This window comes from Sphaeramia orbicularis, chromosome 6, assembly GCF_902148855.1.
Source record: "Sphaeramia orbicularis chromosome 6, fSphaOr1.1, whole genome shotgun sequence".
NCBI classification, from domain to species: domain Eukaryota; kingdom Metazoa; phylum Chordata; class Actinopteri; order Kurtiformes; family Apogonidae; genus Sphaeramia; species Sphaeramia orbicularis.
In genome coordinates, this window is record NC_043962.1 from 37,099,480 (window position 1) to 37,119,685 (window position 20,206).

The following is a 20,206-nucleotide window of genomic DNA, read 5'->3' on the forward strand; positions in this document are numbered from 1 at the left end:
GGATTCCTCACACAAACCTCAGTAAGGTGATGAATCGGCGTCACGCGCAAACTGATGGGAGGCATTTATCAGCGAGACTCAGTCATAGATCAACCGAGTTTCAGCACCTTGGACAGGGCTTTTAGAGCGCAGCCATTTGTCACCGCCACAGGAGCTAAAATATGACCCATTAGATGCAGGTAGTGAATAGGTCAGCAAGAACTCGGCGCCCAAGCTATCCCCTTCCCTGTGCGACCCTGGAGAGACACCACCGCCATCGCAGGAACAGCTCAGCAACTATTGGGCTCGTTTGTTAAATGCCTCACATTGAGCCGTGAGGGGAGGAAGGAGACAAATGGACCACAAAACCAGGACAAAGTAGTTTCAGCCCCAAACAGGACAGAGGACAGCAGTGCCTGACGCCTCACAGAGCTGATGTTACTGATGCTCTGCACTCCTCTGTACAAGATAACCAGGCCTGGGTTTATTAGAGAGTCTGGAGGTTCAATATTGCACCGCAAAGTGTAGCCTTTCCTGGATATTTCGGAGTGCAGCTGTGTGAAAAAGGAAGGATTTACAGAGGAGATGACAGGTCATTTTAGAGGCTTTTCATTTTTGTTTGCTTCCTCACCTGCGCTGTTAGGTTCAACTGTGTTTATCCCCTCTAAGAGGAGTGAACAATATGTCAAATGTGTAATCCCCACAGTAAAATGAAACAAAAATAGAAGTATCTTAGTCATTTTAAACTCTGTCATAAAATAAAAATATGTGCCAATGCAACCAACAACCAAAAACCAAAAAAAGGCCCCTCCATGTGAGTAATTGCTCGCTACTAAGAATGCACACACAATGTGTTGTGGCAGATCCAGGGGGAATGCTTCAAATAGGAATAGTTTTCCATGCAGCATCCACACCAACTGGCAAGCTAAATTAAATCCACGATCCCCAGTGATCCAGAAACCAGGACTCCAAACTGCCTCGTCAGGACTCCACAAAAGCCAGCAAGACTAACACTACAAAATGCCACTCATGACTTTAAAGTTCATTAAACCCTTGAGTATTGACGTGACAAGTTGGCTCAATTAATATGCTTATTAGTAGTAAGTAAAGCGTTGTTATATTCAAAATGGTTCATCATCTGGAGAGCATAACTGAAAATCAATAAATTTCCTCATAATTTGCAATTAGATGAGATGCGTTGAGGGGAAAGTGAAAGGCCTGGATCTATAGATCTAGATGTCACATCAGCATGCTCCCAATGATGGTGTACCATTTATCATGTTCAGCATCTTAGTTTAGTGTGTGTGCACGCTATAATAAAAATTATAGCTGAAGGCCTTGGAAATTAACTGACACGAGAAGTCAGTTTGGAGCGATCAGCAGATGTTTTACTATTCACCCTCCTAGATACCATAAATGTTTGTGAAAAGTTTTAAAACCACCTGATTATTATTGGTCGTAATGTGGTTAAAAATGACATTTAGCTGAACCATTCATTCCATTATGTTATTATAGTATATGCAATAAATATTTTGCTCTTCAGATTCTCCACTGGTCAAATGTTTTAAAAGACCTGTGTTTCTCCATTTTTTTCATAACCCATAAAGACCCAAATATACACCGGTGACCAAAACTGTACTGATGTAAACTGTTTAATATCTGTTATCCACTAACGTTATCAATACATGTAAATAATTAGGGTAAAATGCAGTTTGTCATCTTTTCATGGTCATTAGATATGACCCATTTGGATGTTCAGAAGCTCCGTAGTGAATGTGGAAACACCATTATCTTCTGCAACATTGATTTACCAGTAAAACCCATGGAGTTGGATCAATGACAGTGGATGGAGACACTTGGTTTATGTTCTGTTAATGATATGTTTTACTGAAAAATTCACTTTTTCTTCAGTTTTCTCTGTTTGTGATGTAATAACCCTCAAATGTAATCCCAGCATGATGATTAAAGTACATGATCAGTGAATCAAATATAGGAAAATACCAGATTTTCGCTGAAAAACTGAAAAATACAGAGGATAATATTACAATAAATGGTGATAAATCACTTGAGAAAAGTTAAATAGAAAGAAAAAATAATTTGGGAACTGCCACAAAAGTAGCACTGGGTCTTTATGGGTTTAAGTGTCCTGTGAAAGGCCTGAAATGAACAAATGTAGGTGAGTCAAAATTACCAAGGTACAGGAATGGATGAACCATTTACTATAGAAGTGAATTGGGCGTTGAAAGTTGATGCAAACAATTCCAACTTTTCTTATTCACTTACGGTCTCTTACATATTAGAACAGACTCTAAAAACGAACACTGGTGGATTATTTGAATAATACTGCACTGCCGAAGTACACTGCAATAATAATGGCAAGAAGAAAAAAAAAAAACGAATAAAGAGTAAGCATAAAAACCCTGGAATGTGTAGGCCTCTCCTTTAGAATAGAATCATTCTAAAAGTATTGAGTGGTACTGTATGGTAAATCATTTTCCAGTAGTGTATTCATGGTTCAGTATATAGCTGATTTTAATATGGACCAGAAGCCTTTTCCACACATCATCCCCTCTTTTTATTTCCCAGTATTTCAAGTCTCCTGTAACTGTGGGCAATCAAATAAATGCCAAGATTAAAAAGTTATTAATTTTGCAGAATTTACCACTTTCCTGAAGCTGGGCAATATCCCCACTACACGTCCATTCATCACAACCAGTAAATGAGACACTATTTATGAAGGTAATTTAGATTGTGGGTGTTTTTGTTGAATTTCAGCGTCCTTCAGAGGCAGCCAATCAGAGGTGGGCGTCATTTTGCTGCTGGCATGATTAACTTACAGATGATTTTCCTCACAGAAACCTGTCTGCTTGTTAATACTGAGCATGATAAATAAGCTGCTACTGTGCAGCTGATTGATGATAACTGCAGACGGACTGAATTAGCCTACTTCTGCTCAAATTTATATAAGAAAATAAATAGATTAGTAGACACTGAAAATAGCTCATTTATTTATATGTTCTTTTCTATTACATGTTATTTTCAAGTATACAGTTATTTGTTGTACAGACAAGTGAAAGACTTTATTGGTGAAGTGAAAAACTCTTTTCCTTGCACCGCACAATTATTTCTTGGCCTTCCGCTCTAAATGGCTCTTAATCCGGAAAAACAACTTGTACAAGTCGCCTATGGAACATCCTGCCAGGGAACCTCAGGGCCGCAGAGAATGTAGAAATTTTTAAAACCAGACTCAAGACCCACCTCTTTAATTTGGCTTTTAACTAATGCCTCTGTTTTATCCACTCTTAGGTTTTATAGTTATATTTTTATATATATGTCTTAAGATTCTGTTAACCAATGCTTCTGTTTTATCATTTTAATGTTTAATATTTATATTTATATATATGTTTTACATTTAGATTCTTTTAATCAATTCTTTTATATCTTTTTAATGTTTCTTATTTATATTCTCCAGTGTTTCATCAGAGGGAGCCCTCTGTGCCGGGGGGCGGCTGTGGCGCCTTCTTTCACTGGGGTCTGCTCCTTTCTGGTGGGTGGGGGTCCCTGCTGCCGCGATGCGGTGGCAGTTGGCCCTCTCCCACTGGTTGGGATGCAGCGCTGTGTCGCTGGTGCCTGGTTGCTGGGGTCGGTGGCTGCCTCCTGGTGCAGATGGCTCCCTGAGACAGCGCCTCCTCTTTTACGTTTACTTTTACTTTCTGGTCCTCTCGTGCTCAGTTAGTCTTTTTAAGTATGTGTGTGCTTGTGTGTGTGCGTGTGTGTGTGGGTGTGTGAGTGGGGGGGTGGGGGGTGGTACTGATTTTTAAACTAATATGTAAAACACTTTGTGCTACATGCTTAATGTATGAAAAGTGCTATATAAATAAAGATTGATTGATAAAACTAAAAGCATAAAATAATATGAATAACTGGTACTTATGTACAAAATAAAACAGTAATAATTAAGGATACTGAAATCATGTACCTGTATTTTCTGATAAATTTTTGACATTAGCAACATTTAGAAAGAAATTAACCATCTAAAAAAAAAAGAAAAGAACAATGATAGACAAGATGGATGATTTTTGTAGGCACTGTCAGTCTCTAATGATTTCTCACTTTCAGTCTTCCTCTGGTTTCTTTTTCCTTCATTTTGTCTCCCTTGTGTATTTTATTTTTCTCTTACGTTCTTCTCCTTCATTACTTTTATTAAGTCCTTTTAAGTTCTTTGTCTACCCTACCATCATTTGTTTTCAAACCTATTTCCCACAAAAAATTATGAAATTATTATTATTATTTTTTTTTTTACTTGACAGCGAAAAAGTCTTGCCCTGCCAATTCTCCACTTTTCATGTACTTGTGCTTTTAAGTTTATTTATATCAGTCTTTTACTAGCACAGTACTGCATGCTGTGCACAAAACCAATTGTGTGCATTAAAAATGGTATAATTTGAAACAATTTCCATGTACTGTGAAAAGTAGCCAGCAAGTTTAACACATACGCGAATATTATTTTCTACATATCAGTCTGCCTTTAAAGTTGGGAATTAATGAGCTGACTCAAATAGGCTTTTTGCAGCAGCTGGATTCATGCCCTGAGGTGTCAGATAAGCTTTACTCCTCCTCCAACAGCCTTATGAGAAGAGCTACAGCAGCTTTGGATACTCAATCAGAAGAACCCTAGCGTCCTCCGAATTATTCTGCAGAAGCTCTACGGAGATTCTACGGTATGTCTGATGGATAAAATAAAGGTGGTGTTGGTAAAGCAGCCCGAGGAAAGGCCGGTTTGTGATTTGAATTGATGTTAAGTAGAAAACATCAGAGACTCATCAAGGACCGAATAACAAGTACCGCAAGAAACGTTGGAAATAAAATAAAATCACCAAAAACCAAACCCAGCTGAGCTTAATGAGCTCTGACTGCACATTTAGTCCCAGCAGGATCGTATCTGTAGTCATTATATATGATTACATTACCAGTGTTTACGCACCACTCTTCTGCCTTTTCATTTTCTGCTCATAATCCATGAAAACAGGCTAACGATCTAAGCTGAAGTGAACTAATACCTCTCATTACGATGCTTCCACTTTTAAAACGTCCCATTTCTCTGCTACGCGTTAGCGGGTAAAATAAACTCGACGAGAGAGTAGGACTCTTTTTCTTATGAATTATTATCCCATTACAAACATTTGGTATTTAGGCCAGGCCTGCGGCTTGTTGCTCAGGGTAAGTAAAACTAGAAAAGCCTCACATTTATCTAGCTTTCCTCATGCAGAACCTCCTGGGCTTTAAGTAATTATTCTCCCGCTCACCGGCCCATTAGGCTAAAACAACAAGCCTGACTTTGGGTGATCTTGGGGCACAAAGCTTTATGAGATTTTATTATTGTTTCATGATGGTGAGTCACAGATGGTGAGTGTGCACTTAACCTCTGCTGATAAACTGAAGCAGATACCAGTCACTTACAAGACAAGGTTATTTCCAGTAGAGAAGCAGAAACCATTCAGGCTGATTAATGGCTTCCTCTGACTTATTTTTTTGTTCTCCTCAGCTCTGTTCCGGCTGCTACTTTTTTAATCTTTCTCCAGAATTACTGAGTCAGGACATTGTGTTTCACATTCCTATGATACACTCAGTAACACCAGAGGCTACTAGATAGAGCCTGAGATTCAACACGAAGCAGCTGGAACTCAGTGCTTTGCTCAAGGGCACTTTTGGTTATGAAGTGTTACAGCGTTCCCATTTCTGACCTTGATCTTTCACACATCCCAGATCTTCCAGTTATCGCTTGAACAATTCTGTCCTCCACACAGTAAAATCGCCAGTGTTTATACAGAGTGGGGAAGCAAAATTTACAATGAACATTTAGTTGTTTTTTCTCAGCAGGCACTACGTCAATTGTTTTGAAACCAAACATATATTGATGTCATAATCATACCTAACACTATTATCCATACCTTTTCAGAAACTTTTGCCCATATGAGTAATCAGGAAAGCAAACGTCAAAGAGTGTGTGATTTGCTGAATGCACTCGTCACACCAAAGGAGATTTCAAAAATAGTTGGAGTGTCCATAAAGACTGTTTATAATGGAAAGAAGAGAATGACTATGAGCAAAACTATTACGAGAAAGTCTGGAAGATACTATTAAAGAAGAATGGGAGAAGTTGTCACCCGAATATTTGAGGAACACTTGCCCAAGTTTCAGGAAGCGTGTGAAGGCAGTTATTGAGAAAGAAGGAGGACACATAGAATAAAAACATTTTCTATTATGTCAATTTTCTTGTGGCGAATAAATTCTCATGACTTTCAATAAACTAATTGGTCATACACTGTCTTTCAATCCCTGCCTCAAAATATTGTAAATTTTGCTTCCCCACCCTGTATAACACTTAAAGAGTTAATTTTAACACTACCTCAGTGAACATATGGTCCCTATCTACAAAGTGTAAAATTTACACTGAACATAGAGTTACATTTCCAGAGTCAACTTTACTCTAGTAAGAGTTAATATTTTACACTACACTACACTAATTAGTGTCAATCAAGTTTTACACTATGTGAGAAGTAACACCCATAGTATTATTCACATTCAACACTGAAGAGTTAAATGTTAAGAAATAACTTTTCCAGTACTTAACACTACATGTTGATAAATAAATTACTCCAAAGAGTGTTGATTTCTAACTGCCTCCTACCGGTGTTACATGTGATGTACTATAGTCCCAGTTTCTGCAGGGGTGAAAAAAAGATACAATTATTTCTGTACCCAATTTATTGTAAGTAAAAATGAAATATCGCAATTAAAAGTAAACATAAAATGAAAGCCACCGACCTGATATCACATTTTCCATTTGAAATTCGGTATTTGAAAACACGTACCCAACATTGACGATGACGACGTAACTATATTCTTGCACATAGAATCTGCTTGGATGAAATAACAAAAGCAACAGTTTATTTACACAAACTTACAAACGCAATTTTTCGATGCGAGGAAGATGGCGATGCCAGAGTCCAACTTCTTACTCAGTTTGAGCATGGAGGTAGGTGGGCGGGGCTTTTCAGAGTCATTATTTTTTAACACTGAAAGGTATCTTGCTCTTATCGGTGTTGAATTAACTTTGAGAGTCAATTTACTTTAACACTGAATATATGACACTGACAGTGTAAAACCTCTGTAAACTCCAATTATTTTCACCAACCCTGAAAGCTATCTTGTTAAACTTTACTCTGTCCATTGTTGGAATAACTCCGAAAGAATTAAAATACTTTGACACTGCATTTTTTACACTGGCAAATTTACTGTGCAGAAATTACTATTACCAGAATATACACCTCAATGGCAGCACTCACATGGTAGAGCACGGGTTTCAAACATGAGGCCAAAACCGGCCTGCCACGGATCGTACTTTGGCCCTGTGGGATCAACTTGCAAAGTGCAAAATTTACACTGAAGATAAAAACAGTCAAGGGTGTCAAACTTATTTTCACACATATAAATAATTTTTCCCTATAAATAATGACAAATCTAAATCTCAAACTGCAAAATTTTAACAATATTATGCCTGTTACTAAATGTTTTGTGCTCTTAATGCACATGTACACCACCAGTCAAAAGTTTGGACCTGGTTATTCTTTATTTTCATGACTACTTACATTGTAGATTCTCACTGAAGGCATCAAAACTGTGATTGAACACATACGGCAGGGGTCACAAACTCATTTTCTTTCAGGGGCCACATTCAGCCCAATTTGATCTCCAGTGGGCCAGACCAGTACAAATAATAACATAATAACCTATAAATTATTACAACTCAAAATTTTTGTCTTTGTTTTAGTGTAAAGAAAAAAAAAAAAACTTTAATTATGAAAATACTTACTGTTATAAACTATCCAAACAAAAAGATGTAAATAACCTGAAAAAACTGAAGTTTCTTGAGAAAAATAAGTGCAATTTTAACAATATTCTGTCTCAACTTATCATTTTTACATGTGCATTATGGATCGGATCTACAAAGACACTAAACAATGAGGAACAGGCAAAAATAGTTAAAATTGTGCTAAATTTTCTTTAGACATTTCAGGTTGTTCATATTTGTTCATGTTATTCATGTTTTATTGTTACAGGATAGTTTGTAAATGTAAATATTTTCATAATTTAATGTTATTTTTTGCACTAAAAGAAAGAAAAAAATTGAAGTTGTTAATTCAAGATTTTTTTTTTTTTGCTTAATTCAAGATTTTTTGCTAAATTTATTTATTTTTTATTTTTTGCTTAATTCAAGATTTTTTTTTACTTAATTGAAGATTTTTTTCCCCTTAATTCAACATTTTTCCTTAATTCAAGCTAATTTTTTTCTTTTTTTCTTGATTCAATTCAAGACTGGAATTTTTGACTTCACAAAAACATCCCACGAGCCAGATTGGAACCTTTGGTGGGCCACATTTCGCCCCCGGGCCGCATGTTTGAGACCCCTGACATATGGTATTATGTAGTTTAAAAAAAGTATGACATAACTCAAAGCATGTTTTATATTTTACATTCTTCAAAAGAGCCACATTTTGCTTTTACTACTGCTTTGCACATTCTTGGCATTCTCTCGATGAGCTTCATGAGGAAGTCACCTGAAATGTTTTCCAACAGTCTTAAAGGAGTTCCCAGTGATGCTGGGCACTTTTTGGCCATCTGTGGTCCATCTCATGCCATTTAAATGAGAAGGTGAGTCCAAACGTTCAACTGGTAGTGTATAAATGATAGGTTGAGGCATCATATTGTTAAAATTGCATGTATTTTTCTTAAGAAATTTCAGGTTCAGGTTATTCATTATTTTGTGTAAAAGGAGTGTTTGTAAATGTAGACATTTTGACATTTTCATAATTTAATTTTACTTTTTTGCACTAAAACAGAGAAATTTTGGGGGGATATTGTCAGTATTAATACGTTATTTTTTCTCTTATTTTACTGGTCCGGCCTGATTGAGGTCATATTGGGCTGTCTGTGGCCCCTGAACTAAAATGAGCTCGACACCCCTGCTGTAGAGAGACACAGCTATGAACAAAACCCTCAACTGCAATGTTAAAAAATCAGCACTGGCAGACCTGGAGTAACACAAAGACCATAACCAATAACATGGGAAAGCATCTATCAACAAGTGCCTAAGAAGAATTCTTAATATCCAGCAGCCAGACAAGATCAGCAATAACAATCTAATGGACAAAGACGCAATGACCAGCAGCTAAACTAGAAGAAGAAGATGGAAATGGATTGACCACGCACTAGGAAAATCAGTGTCAAACATCACCAGACAAGCTTTGACATGGAGCCCCGGAGGAAAGAGGAAATGAGACCGCCAAAGGAGACCTGTTAAAAGGATCTCCAGGCACCAAGAGACTGGGCTTCAGATATAGAAGAGAAGTAATGGAAAAGAAATACTTTCCTTTTATGGTACAATACAGTATATGACACAATAAACAGCAAAAAGCACGTAAAACAAATGTGGCAATCTGAATCAATATACAAACACCAATGTGGTTGAAGAACAGTGTAGGGAGTACTGTTACAAAAGTAATGCACTACAGCAACAGATTATTTTTTGCTTAAGTGCTGTAGTGTAAGGCATTACTAATCAGTTTTCAGTAATATTTTACTCAGTACATGTTCAGTAGCGCTTGTATTACAAAACACTTTTAGCCCATAATTTAATTGCTCAAATAAAAAAAAAAAACTCCAAAAAACAGTTAGACCATGAAACCATACGGAATCAAAAATGCAATGCAAGCATTCCTGCTGGGATCAAGGTTATTATCATTAACGAAAACTAACGAAATGATGAAAACTAGAATTGAAAAAGCATTTTCGTTAATTGAAATCAATAAAAACTATAATTAAAAGAAAAAAACAATAAATAACTGAAACTGTATTGTGTGCTTACAAAACTAACTAAAACATAAAAATGATGGGTAAAATTCCCTTTGTTTTCATCTTTGTCAATGTCGGATTGATACGAAAGCGATTTATTTTGTTCTAACAATTTTAGCTAGCGGCACCATATGGTACTTAACGGTCTGTCACTTCTCGTCACTTGTCGTTTACAGTCGTCTTCTCATCCCCACTCTACCTGGAAACATAGAGACTAAAGTTGGGAGAAAGCAGCAGAGTCCTGTCTGGGATTTATTTGAATATGACAGCGAAGAAGATAAAAGATATGACAAAACTAAAATTAATACTAAAACTAAACTAAAACTAAGCATTTAGAAAAAAAAAATGAAGACCAATAAAAACAAGCAAACCTGCTCTAAAAACGAATCAAAACTAACTGAATTAAGAGAAAAAAAGTCAAAACTAAATGAAACAAATCTATAATGAAAAATCTAAAACTATTATAACCGTGGCTGGGATTTAAACATCGTAGACTGTAGCATTACTTATGGTGCGTTCCAAAGTACTGGGAGGTCAGATATATCCCACCTGGACTTAACTACATCCCACCTCAAAGCATTCCAGACAATCCATGTTGAGCATAAACAACAAATATGGAGGACTGCAGATCTAAACTCCTCTTTTCTTTCTGACTGAAGAGGCATTTTGACTGTCAACAGTACAGTGTTCTCATATACGCAAACGAGATGGGAGAGGTGAAATGACGGATGAGCTAATTATAAACTGTAAAGTATTTTTTTTCATTGCAAACTTGCACACAAGGTACCGCCATTGTTGTGTTGATGTCACACTGCAGTTCACAGTGAGGTCGGGGTACTTCGATCTGGCCCCACTTTGCAACTAGGACCTCCGGCTTTGACACACGTTCAAATGCATTTTACCTAATTGGATGTCACAAACTTCACACCTCCCAGCACTTTGGAAGGCAGCATTACTGAGCTATCCATCCACATGCAGTTTGGGGCGCAAATTTAGGCATCCCAAGGCTCTCCTATCTCTTGTATTGGGGGGGGGGTATGTAACTCAAAAGTAATACAGGAGTCATATAACATTACAATTGTAAGACAGTAATATTGTAAGGTAAGGAATTACTTTTAAATAACAGTGACAAGTAATCTGTAATGTATTACAGTTTGGACGTAACTTACACAACACTGTTGAAGAACTAGAAAGCGACTTTAAAAAAGGCTAGTTCACTAGTAGTCCGGGAGGCAGGATAGCCTACCATGCACCCCCACACACACAACAAAATGTCACCTGATTTTTTTTAACCTTTGTGATGTCCTAAATGAGAAATTGAGTGGTAACACTAAAGCAGCTCATTCCCAGTGTACTTTCTGATGTCATGTTTTCGGGTACTCCAAAGCGCGATATTTTCCACTGCTCTTGTGGTTCGTTTTTGCCACAAATTGACATAGGTATTGTAGCCATTTATCCCATGGCAACTGCAGCATGTTATACATCAGAAAAAAGTCTAGAATCTCTAGTTTCCAAATATAATCATTTTGTTTTTGTATCTGTATCACAATAAAAATGACATATGATATAAGGACAGCATGTCTTAAAGTTAACCTTTTCGCAAAAAATTTCATAGCAGCAAATAAACTTTTAAGAAATATATTTCTCTGACAACTATTCTGGTGATATGTTACATATTCCTGATAGAACGCAGTATATATTGCATATTCATGCTAGAATTACATGAATTACAATGTTTTGATGCGTAAATGTTTAGATATTAGGGTATTCAAAAGTTCAATATTTTCTGCTACTCTTTCAGTTCGTTTTATCATAAATTGACATAGGTATTGTAGGAATATATCTCTTGGCAATTGCAACATGTTAGACATCTTGAAACGGTCTATAACACTGGGTTACAAAAAAATGTTTTTTGCAAGTTGTCTAGGTTTTTTCAACTGAATTAGGACCATTTTGCACCGCTAAATCCAAAAATGACATCTGTTTTTCTCAATCAGGTCAGGTTTTTTTACTAATTTGATTTTGAAAAATTTGATCTTCTCACAAAATTGATTACATTTTTGTGACTTTATCAGTTGATTTTTTACATAGTTCTCACCCAAAATAAGTTTTAAGAGAAAAAAAATCATTTTCTAACAGGATGTATTTATTAAGTGTTACAAACTGTAGCAGATTACGTCAGGCTTATTTTTGCCAGATCTTCTAGTCGAAGCCATTTCATTCACCTGTAATATTAAAAAAAAACATTAATCATAAATTGGCAAAAGTAAAATCTTCAGAACTTGTTTATTGCAAGAAATATGAAAGAATTTTGTATCATATGATGTGAAAATGCCCATAAATGTAAGCAAAAATGTTAAAAAGCCAATATGTAGCATAGTTCAGAAAGTTGACCTGATTGAGCAAAATTAATGTGATTTTTGGATTCAGCACACCAAAATTATCCTAAATCAGCTCAAAAAACTTAAAAAATAAATTTGTTGTTGACCAGTGTAATCTCTAGTTACAAGTAAAACAATTTTATTCTTGTAATTATAACACACTAAAATTACAAAATAATGACACGATAAAACATCGCTCTTCCAAATCTTCAGTATAAACGCACGTTACTTGAAACGACTTAAAATGTCATACAGATTCCTGTCAATATACAAAACGTAAACTACCAAACTTACTGTTTGAATTATTACTGTTTGAATTATGACTATCATCACCAACACTGTGAACTACCAACACTGGAAGACCTGCTTTACCTTCTGAGTTGTAGCAGCTCCAAGGTTACAATATTAAACATGGAGTTATGGTTACGACACTATGACTCTAGTTAATTGAATCATTTTAAGTGAAAATTTAAGGCTGACTTTTATTTCACTCACTTATTCAAACATCGCTGTTGATGTGAAAGGGTTTACTGACAGGAATTTTTGTTGAAAAATTTATGTGCATGAAAAAAGCATGCAAAATTCTCCCATGTAAAGGCCTCTGTTTGTCTTTCCTTCATTGACGGTGCTTCGTTACCTATGGATTTGCCTCTGTTCCCCGCCCTCTTTGTGCCACCAGTCTGAGGTACCTCATGGTTGACATCAACGGGGGGAGGCAAAGAGAGGTGTGGTTGCACTCCATGAGACCGGCTTGTGAAATCCCTCATCCTCCACCAAAGGCTGCTCTATGATTACACATTCTGTAATGAATAATTTACCTTTTCCTAATCACCCCGTAAGCTGCTTCATTTAAACGCTGGCTTCCTCCTCGTGCGGTGATTAGAGCGGGGAGCCAAGGTGAGGGAGGAAGATTAGAGGAAAATTAAGACCGGGTTGTTGTGAGCGGCGCTGTCCTGCTGAACGGAGCTGCTCCGTTAGCTCTGCTCATTACTGTTCGGCCAAATGTCATCGGCGTGCACAGCAGCCTTCTACCGAACAACTGGAGCCATTACTGAGACAAACAACTCCATTTTATAGCTTCAACCTCAGTTTGTCTTTCATATCATTAAGAAAGCAAGAAAGGGTACAAATAGGTGTGCTGGTAGGTCAGCGAGCAGCGTGCGGTGACCTACCAACATCACCTTCATTTTCATTTGCCATTCCTCTATATCCTCTGTTGCTATCCAATAAAACACAGAAACATATAAAACATTGTTTTAAAAAAATCTCATGGCCAAACTAAAGCTTAGAGTTGTCTGAAGGGTCCCTCTGAGAGTAATAGTTTATTTTATGGATGTATTTTTGGTCTCAAGTAGAGCTTTTAAGAGTGTATTGAGCCATGTGTGCTTCAGCGATGCAGGATGGTAAACATGTGTCTGGACATGAAAGCCTTTTAAAAGCACTGATCTGACTCAATTTTCAGCAGACTGACTGGCAGCATTTCCACTGCAGCCTCCAAACTGACGGCACTCAAGCTCAGAGGAGTGCACTTCACTCTAAATTATTCCTCAGTGGAGCCGCTCAGTTTTTTTAGTTTATACTGGGAATCTCCAACCAAACAACAGAAGACTGAGGATCCAAATAGCCTTATGTGCAAAGTTAAGCAGGACCAATAGCAGTTTTTAGCCTCGGTGTCCTAAAGGGAAAATCCAGCCAAGGCAAACAGAATGAACTGCTTGATGATTTTAGATTTTCCTTTAGAAATATTTAAACCAGGTTCAAATGCTTTGTCGGATTTTTTTTTTTAACCATACCTCTTGAGCATTATTAATGAAACCCATGAAAGGTTTCATTCATTATTAAGGTTCTGTGTGAGTGAAGGAAAAATAACCAAAAATACCCAAAGGTTTAAAGAATAATTCAGTCAGTTGATCTCATTTTTATTGTAATTTCACATTTTGCAATTTAAGTTTGGAGTTTTTGGAATGTGGTATTCAAATTATGTTTGACTTTTTCGTTAGTGTGAATTTGTTTGGACACGGTTCAAGGACAAACCCATTGAATTTTGGAGGAGACTCACAGAAGGGAGGTAATCTAGAATGTTTTTTTTCACTTTTTCTAACATTATGTGATAGGGTGATTGAATTAAAGGACTCCTCAGACAATTAATCATTTTATAAGTGATTCTGATGGTTACTGATCTTATAATTTATTAGGGTAAAAAACACATTAAAAAGTATTTGCTGGCTGAAAATGAGTTCCTTTCCTTTCAACCTGTATTGGCAGACATTAACAGCCTTAAAGGTGTGTAATATTTAACTAATGACATTTAGCACTAAGGCTGCAGATTGTAACAAACTGAATACATGTTCACCTGCACTGGCTGTAAGACAGTTGTTAAAGCTGCCATTTGATTTTGGGCATCTTATTAAGGGGATGTTAATTCTGATTCACACGTAGGATCATGGAACCTTAGGAAGGAGGAAGTTTGTTGAGCTACAGAGGAACATGCCAGTAGAACATGGAGGATTCCAAACAGGGGAGCCCTGTAGATATACTGCATATATCCCTTCTGTCTAAAGCCACTTTTACACAGAGATCCCAGAAAAAGGGTGAGATGGTGATCCCACCTTTTTTCCACTGATGACTGATTTCCACGGCCAAACCAAAGGAGTAACAGAGGTGAGACAGGCTGGACTTTTACACAGCAGACCTGTGTTCCGGAATCAAAGGGGTGGTGATGCAGCGCAGCGTACAGTGTGACGTATCATTTATGTGTCGGCCCATCTTTCACAATTCCACAAATGTTAGCATGGATAGAGTCCTACGCCTGAAGTGATAACAGCTCGCTGGCCTCGGCGTCTCCCCAATTCGACACCTTCCTGGTCGCGTTGATATGTTTGTTTAGTGTACACAACCCACGCTTATTTTTAAATCCCCCTGATGCAGGAGAGACAGTGGGCGTATATGAAGGCACTGGCATGGATTCTGCGGCACCCTGGGATGTAGCTGTGGCACCCCTGCCACAAAACCGCGGTGGCACCCCTGGCACAAAGCTGCAGCACCCTGGCATAAAGCCGTGGTGGCACCCCTGGCACGAAGCCACAGCACCCTGGTATGTAGCTGTGGCACCCCTGGCACAAAGCTGCAGTGGCACCCCTGGCACAAAGCCACAGCACCCTGGCATGTAGCCGTGGCACCAGTGGCACAAAGCCATGCAAGTGCCTTCATATGTGCCTGCTGTCCCTCTGGTATGGGGGTCGCCGTCATCAAAACGTCACACCTTGGTTGCTGAACAAGAGGTGTTACTACCTCCAGTGGCGTTACAAAGCCGCAGTAAAGGTGGGACCAAATGATCTCACCATTTCGTTTACACAGACGTCATTCCAGAATAAAGGCAAAATATTCTCATAACAGAAGCGCTGTGTAAAAGGGACTTAAGGAAATGAAATGACAGCAGTTCTTATTTTCATTCATTCATTAAGTATTTAGTATAATTATGGATGTCATATCCCATTTCTGTGGTTAGATCCTTGTAAATCCTCCTTAAATTTTACCCATTGGAACTCCACACTCTGCAATTGTGAATGTCTGAAACTATTAGGACAGTAAATGATGCTTTGTTTGATTCTTTATTTCTGTAATAACACACCTCTTCAGCTTAAAATACCACCAAAATAAGGCCTGAATTCACCAGTGACTGGTAGTTTAAGCCCTTTGATGAACATCTTAAAGATGAATACTTTGATAAATAAACAGGATAATTATCAATACATATCTCATTAAATTATCTCTTTTGGATAAGAGAGTGGTTAAATATTCATAGAATTCAAAAGCAAACGTTTTCTAGAAACTTGTTCCATTTATACTTGAATATGTACATGAGCTAAAAGTAGGTTATTTGTTCAAGCATAGACGGCAGAAGACAGCATCTCTGAGGCAAGGAATCGTCCTGCAGCCTCAGCGGGAGGAAGCTGATATGAGAAAGACCTCTAGAGAGAAAACAGCCAGGGAAATGAGCACTTCTGATATTTGTAACAAACTGGAGGCAACATCCATCCCTTATTGATAAAAATCCTCAGAAAACCCAGAAAAAGCAGCTATTTGCCTGTCTCGTTCTGTATAACCCAGAAGCCTCAGCTGGCTCGTCATTTCACTGAACGCAAACAGAAACTTGGATATTACACCTGAGAAAGCAGGACTGAAACCACTGACTGACCTGAGGCAGGTTCTGAGCATGAAACAGATTCAGACTGAACTTCTACACCTACTGATGGTTTGAAAAGCAAAGTTTGAGAGATTTAAAGCTGTAAAAACAGTTTGCATGAGCTGCAGTTTAAGTACATGTATTCAATACCCTCTAGGAAGAAAATTGGAATGAACTGAAATGGAAAGTAAACTTTACCACTATTGGAAAATGTAAAGCCTGGGGTACATAAAATGCCAACTTAAATATAGAGGAAAGGCATTTTATTTGCTCTGTGCTGCCTATTGTGTGACAAACAAGTCCCTGCTATGAAAAACTCCTGTGTGGGGCTTAAAGTTTACTCTATGCTGATTGGATGTACTGAAAACAGGATATTATGTCATCAGAAAGCATCTAAACAAGCAGTGGGGGGATGTTTTGTAAAGTCCCCCTCCCCGTTTATTTACCAGAAGTTCCTCAGTGGAAATGTGCCCATTCAGGCCTCATTTGTTGTATTTGGACCATTTAAGAAGTGATCCTTATGTAAATTATTGCTCAGTTAATAAGCGTTTAAGGTGAACATAAGCTTTAACTTTGTGCTTGCACTGGGGAATCTGATTTTTGCAGTTTCTCTTTTTCACTAAAATGTAATTTTCCCTGACAGACAGTTTATGGGCAATGAGTTACATTAAGATTGTTGAGGGATTTAGTTATAACAGTGTTTCATTAAGTATACAGTTTCACTGAGTCTTTATGAGCTTAACCCATAAAGACCCAGTGCTACTTTTGTGGCAGTTCCCAAATCATTTTTTTCTCTATATTTCCCCTTTCTTAAGTGATTTATCACCATTTATTGTAAATTACCTCATTTATTTTGCATTTTTAAGAGAAAATAAGGTATTTTTCTATATTTAATACACTCATCATGTAGATGTCCATTAAACGTAAATTCAAAGGTTATTTTATCAGAAACAGAGAAAACTGAAGAAAAAGTGACTTTCTTAGCAAAATATATCATTAACTAGAAGCACTCGGAGAGCGCAGACCTCCGCCAAGGCTGATCAGTGGCCCCCCCCACCCCCGATCACCACCAAAATGTAATCATTTCTTCCTTATCCCATTTCCAACAAACCCTGAAAATTTCATCCAAATCTGTCCATAACTTTTTGAGTTATGTTGCACACTAACGATCAGTGGCCCCCCCCGTGGGCCCCCCCACCCCCGATCACCACCAAAATTTAATCATTTCTTCCTTATCCCATTTCCAACAAACCCTGAAAATTTCATCCAAATCTGTCCATAACTTTTTGAGTTATGTTGCACACTAACGGACAGACAAACAAACAAACAAACAGACAGACAAACAAACAAACAAACCCTGGCAAAAACATAACCTCCTTGGCGGAGGTAACTAAACATAAACCCAATGTGTCCAACCACTACATGTGTTCATTTCAGGCCTTTCACAGGACACTTAGACCCATAAAGATCCACTGCTACATCTGTGCCAGTTCCCACATTATTTTTTCTTTCTATTTAACCTTTCTCAAGTGATTTCTCACCAGTTATTGGAATATAATCTTCTTAAATTTGCATTTTTTCAGCGAAAATCAGGTATTTTCCTATATTTAATTCACTGATCACGTATTTTAATCATGATGCTGGGATTATATTTGAGGATTATTATGTCAAAAGCACAGAAAAAGTGAATTTTTCAGTAAAACATATCATTAACTGAACATAAACCAAGTGTGTCCATCCATTGTCATTGATCCAACTCCATGGGTTTTACTCGTGAATCAATGCTGTGGAAGATGACAGTATTTCCACGTTCACTACGGAGCTTCTGAATGTCCAAATGGGTCATATCTGAAGACCGTGAAAAAATGACAAACTGTATTTTACACCAATTATTCACATGTATTGATAGGATTAGTGGATCAACAGGTATTAAACATTTTAGATCAGTAGATGCTTTTGGTCGACAGTGGATGTTTGTCTTTTTGGCTTAAGTCAGGGGTGTCAAACATGTTTTAATTCAGGGGACACATTCAGCCCGATATAATCTTAAGTGAGCCGGACCAGTAAAATATTAACATAATAATATATCAATGTCAACTCCAAACTTTTGTGTATGAGTGAAAAAAGTGAAATAACATTTAGAAAAATGTTTACATCCACAAACTATCCTTTAAAAATGTGAATAACATAAACAAACTGAAATTTATTAAGAACAATAAGTGCAATTTTAACAATATTATGTCTCAGTTTATCATTTACACATGCGCATTACAACTTACAGATCACAGTTAATCTACAAATACACAAAACATTTAGTAACAGGTGGGATATTGTTAAAATCGCACTTCTACATTTCAGGTTGTTCATATTTGTTCAGGTAATTCACATTTTTTGGGAAAGAATAGTTTGTAAATGTAAACATGTTCATTTAATTTAAGTTTTTTTATATGGCAAATTCAGAGAAAAATTTGGTTATTAAATTAAATAATGAAATTAACGAGGTTATCATAATAGTATTTTACTGGTCCAACCTGGTGGAACCTGAACTAAAATAAGTGTATCTTCAGTGGAATTGTTGTATTTCCCAAATTGATCCCACAGGCCGAACTGGACCTGTTACCAGGCCAGTTTTGGTCTGCAAGCCGTACATTTGACACCTGTGGGTTAAGCTCTATCTAATCACTTCTTGTGTCTCTCCAGCTCTACCTTTTGTCATCTCTCAGTCCAGAAAGTTACAACAGTGAAAATAGCACCTCAACAACCAGTGGGTGTCAATGGGTGAGTTCATGGATCTAAGCCACAGTCAGTGAACTGGGTAACACATGCTTTGCACACGTCACCAAGGCCAACGGCGTTAACAAGAAGACCAATACGACCTCACATAAACTATGTCCTGCAACAGAATCCACACAGCACATTCATCTGACACAACACACGCACTTGTGTCACTATAAATTTTCACCTCATACAGTACATCCATTGTGATTCAATTACAAAAAAATAATATAAAATATCATCTTCCCAAAAAGGCACTGTTTGTATCTCATTTATTCTCCAATTTCACCAAGTAATGGCCCTACTCTCTCTTTTAATAAATAACTAGAAAAGCTCTCAGAGAGCACAGACCTCTGCCAAGGCAGATCAGCCCCCCCCCCCATCACCACCAAAATTTAATCATTTGCTCCTTGTGCCAGTATCAACATTTCCTGAAAGTTTAATCACAATCTGTCCATAACATTTTGAGTTATCTTGCTAACAGACAAACAAACAAACAAACAGACAAACAAACAAACCCCAATGAAAACATAACCTCCTTGGCGAAGGTAATAATAATAATAAAAGAACTAGGAAAGTACTTCCAGAGCGCAGACCTCCACCAAGGCAGATCAGTACCCCCCCCTCCCAACACCTTCAAAATTTAATAATTTTTTCCTTGTGCCAGAATCAACATTTCTCGAAAATTTCATCAAAATCTGCCCCCTCGTCCCCCTCAATCACCACCCAAATTTAATCATTTTTTCCTTGTGTCACTATTGACATTTCCTGAAAATTTCATTCAAATTCGTCCATAACTTTTTGAGTTACCTTGCTAACAGACACACAAACAAACAAACAAACAGACAGACTGACAGACAAACCCTGATGAAAACATAACCGCCGCTGCTTCACTTGGTGGAGGTAATAATAATGATAATAATAATAATAATAATAATAATAATAATAATAATAATCTGTTGGGCTTCTG

At 37.3% G+C, this 20,206-nt stretch overlaps 1 protein-coding gene across 1 annotated transcript in view; it reads right to left on the minus strand.

Moving 5' to 3' along the window:
- Positions 1–20,206, minus strand: part of immp2l (inner mitochondrial membrane peptidase subunit 2) — a 312,405-nt gene that overhangs the window by 71,568 nt on the left and 220,631 nt on the right. The window lies entirely within an intron of this gene.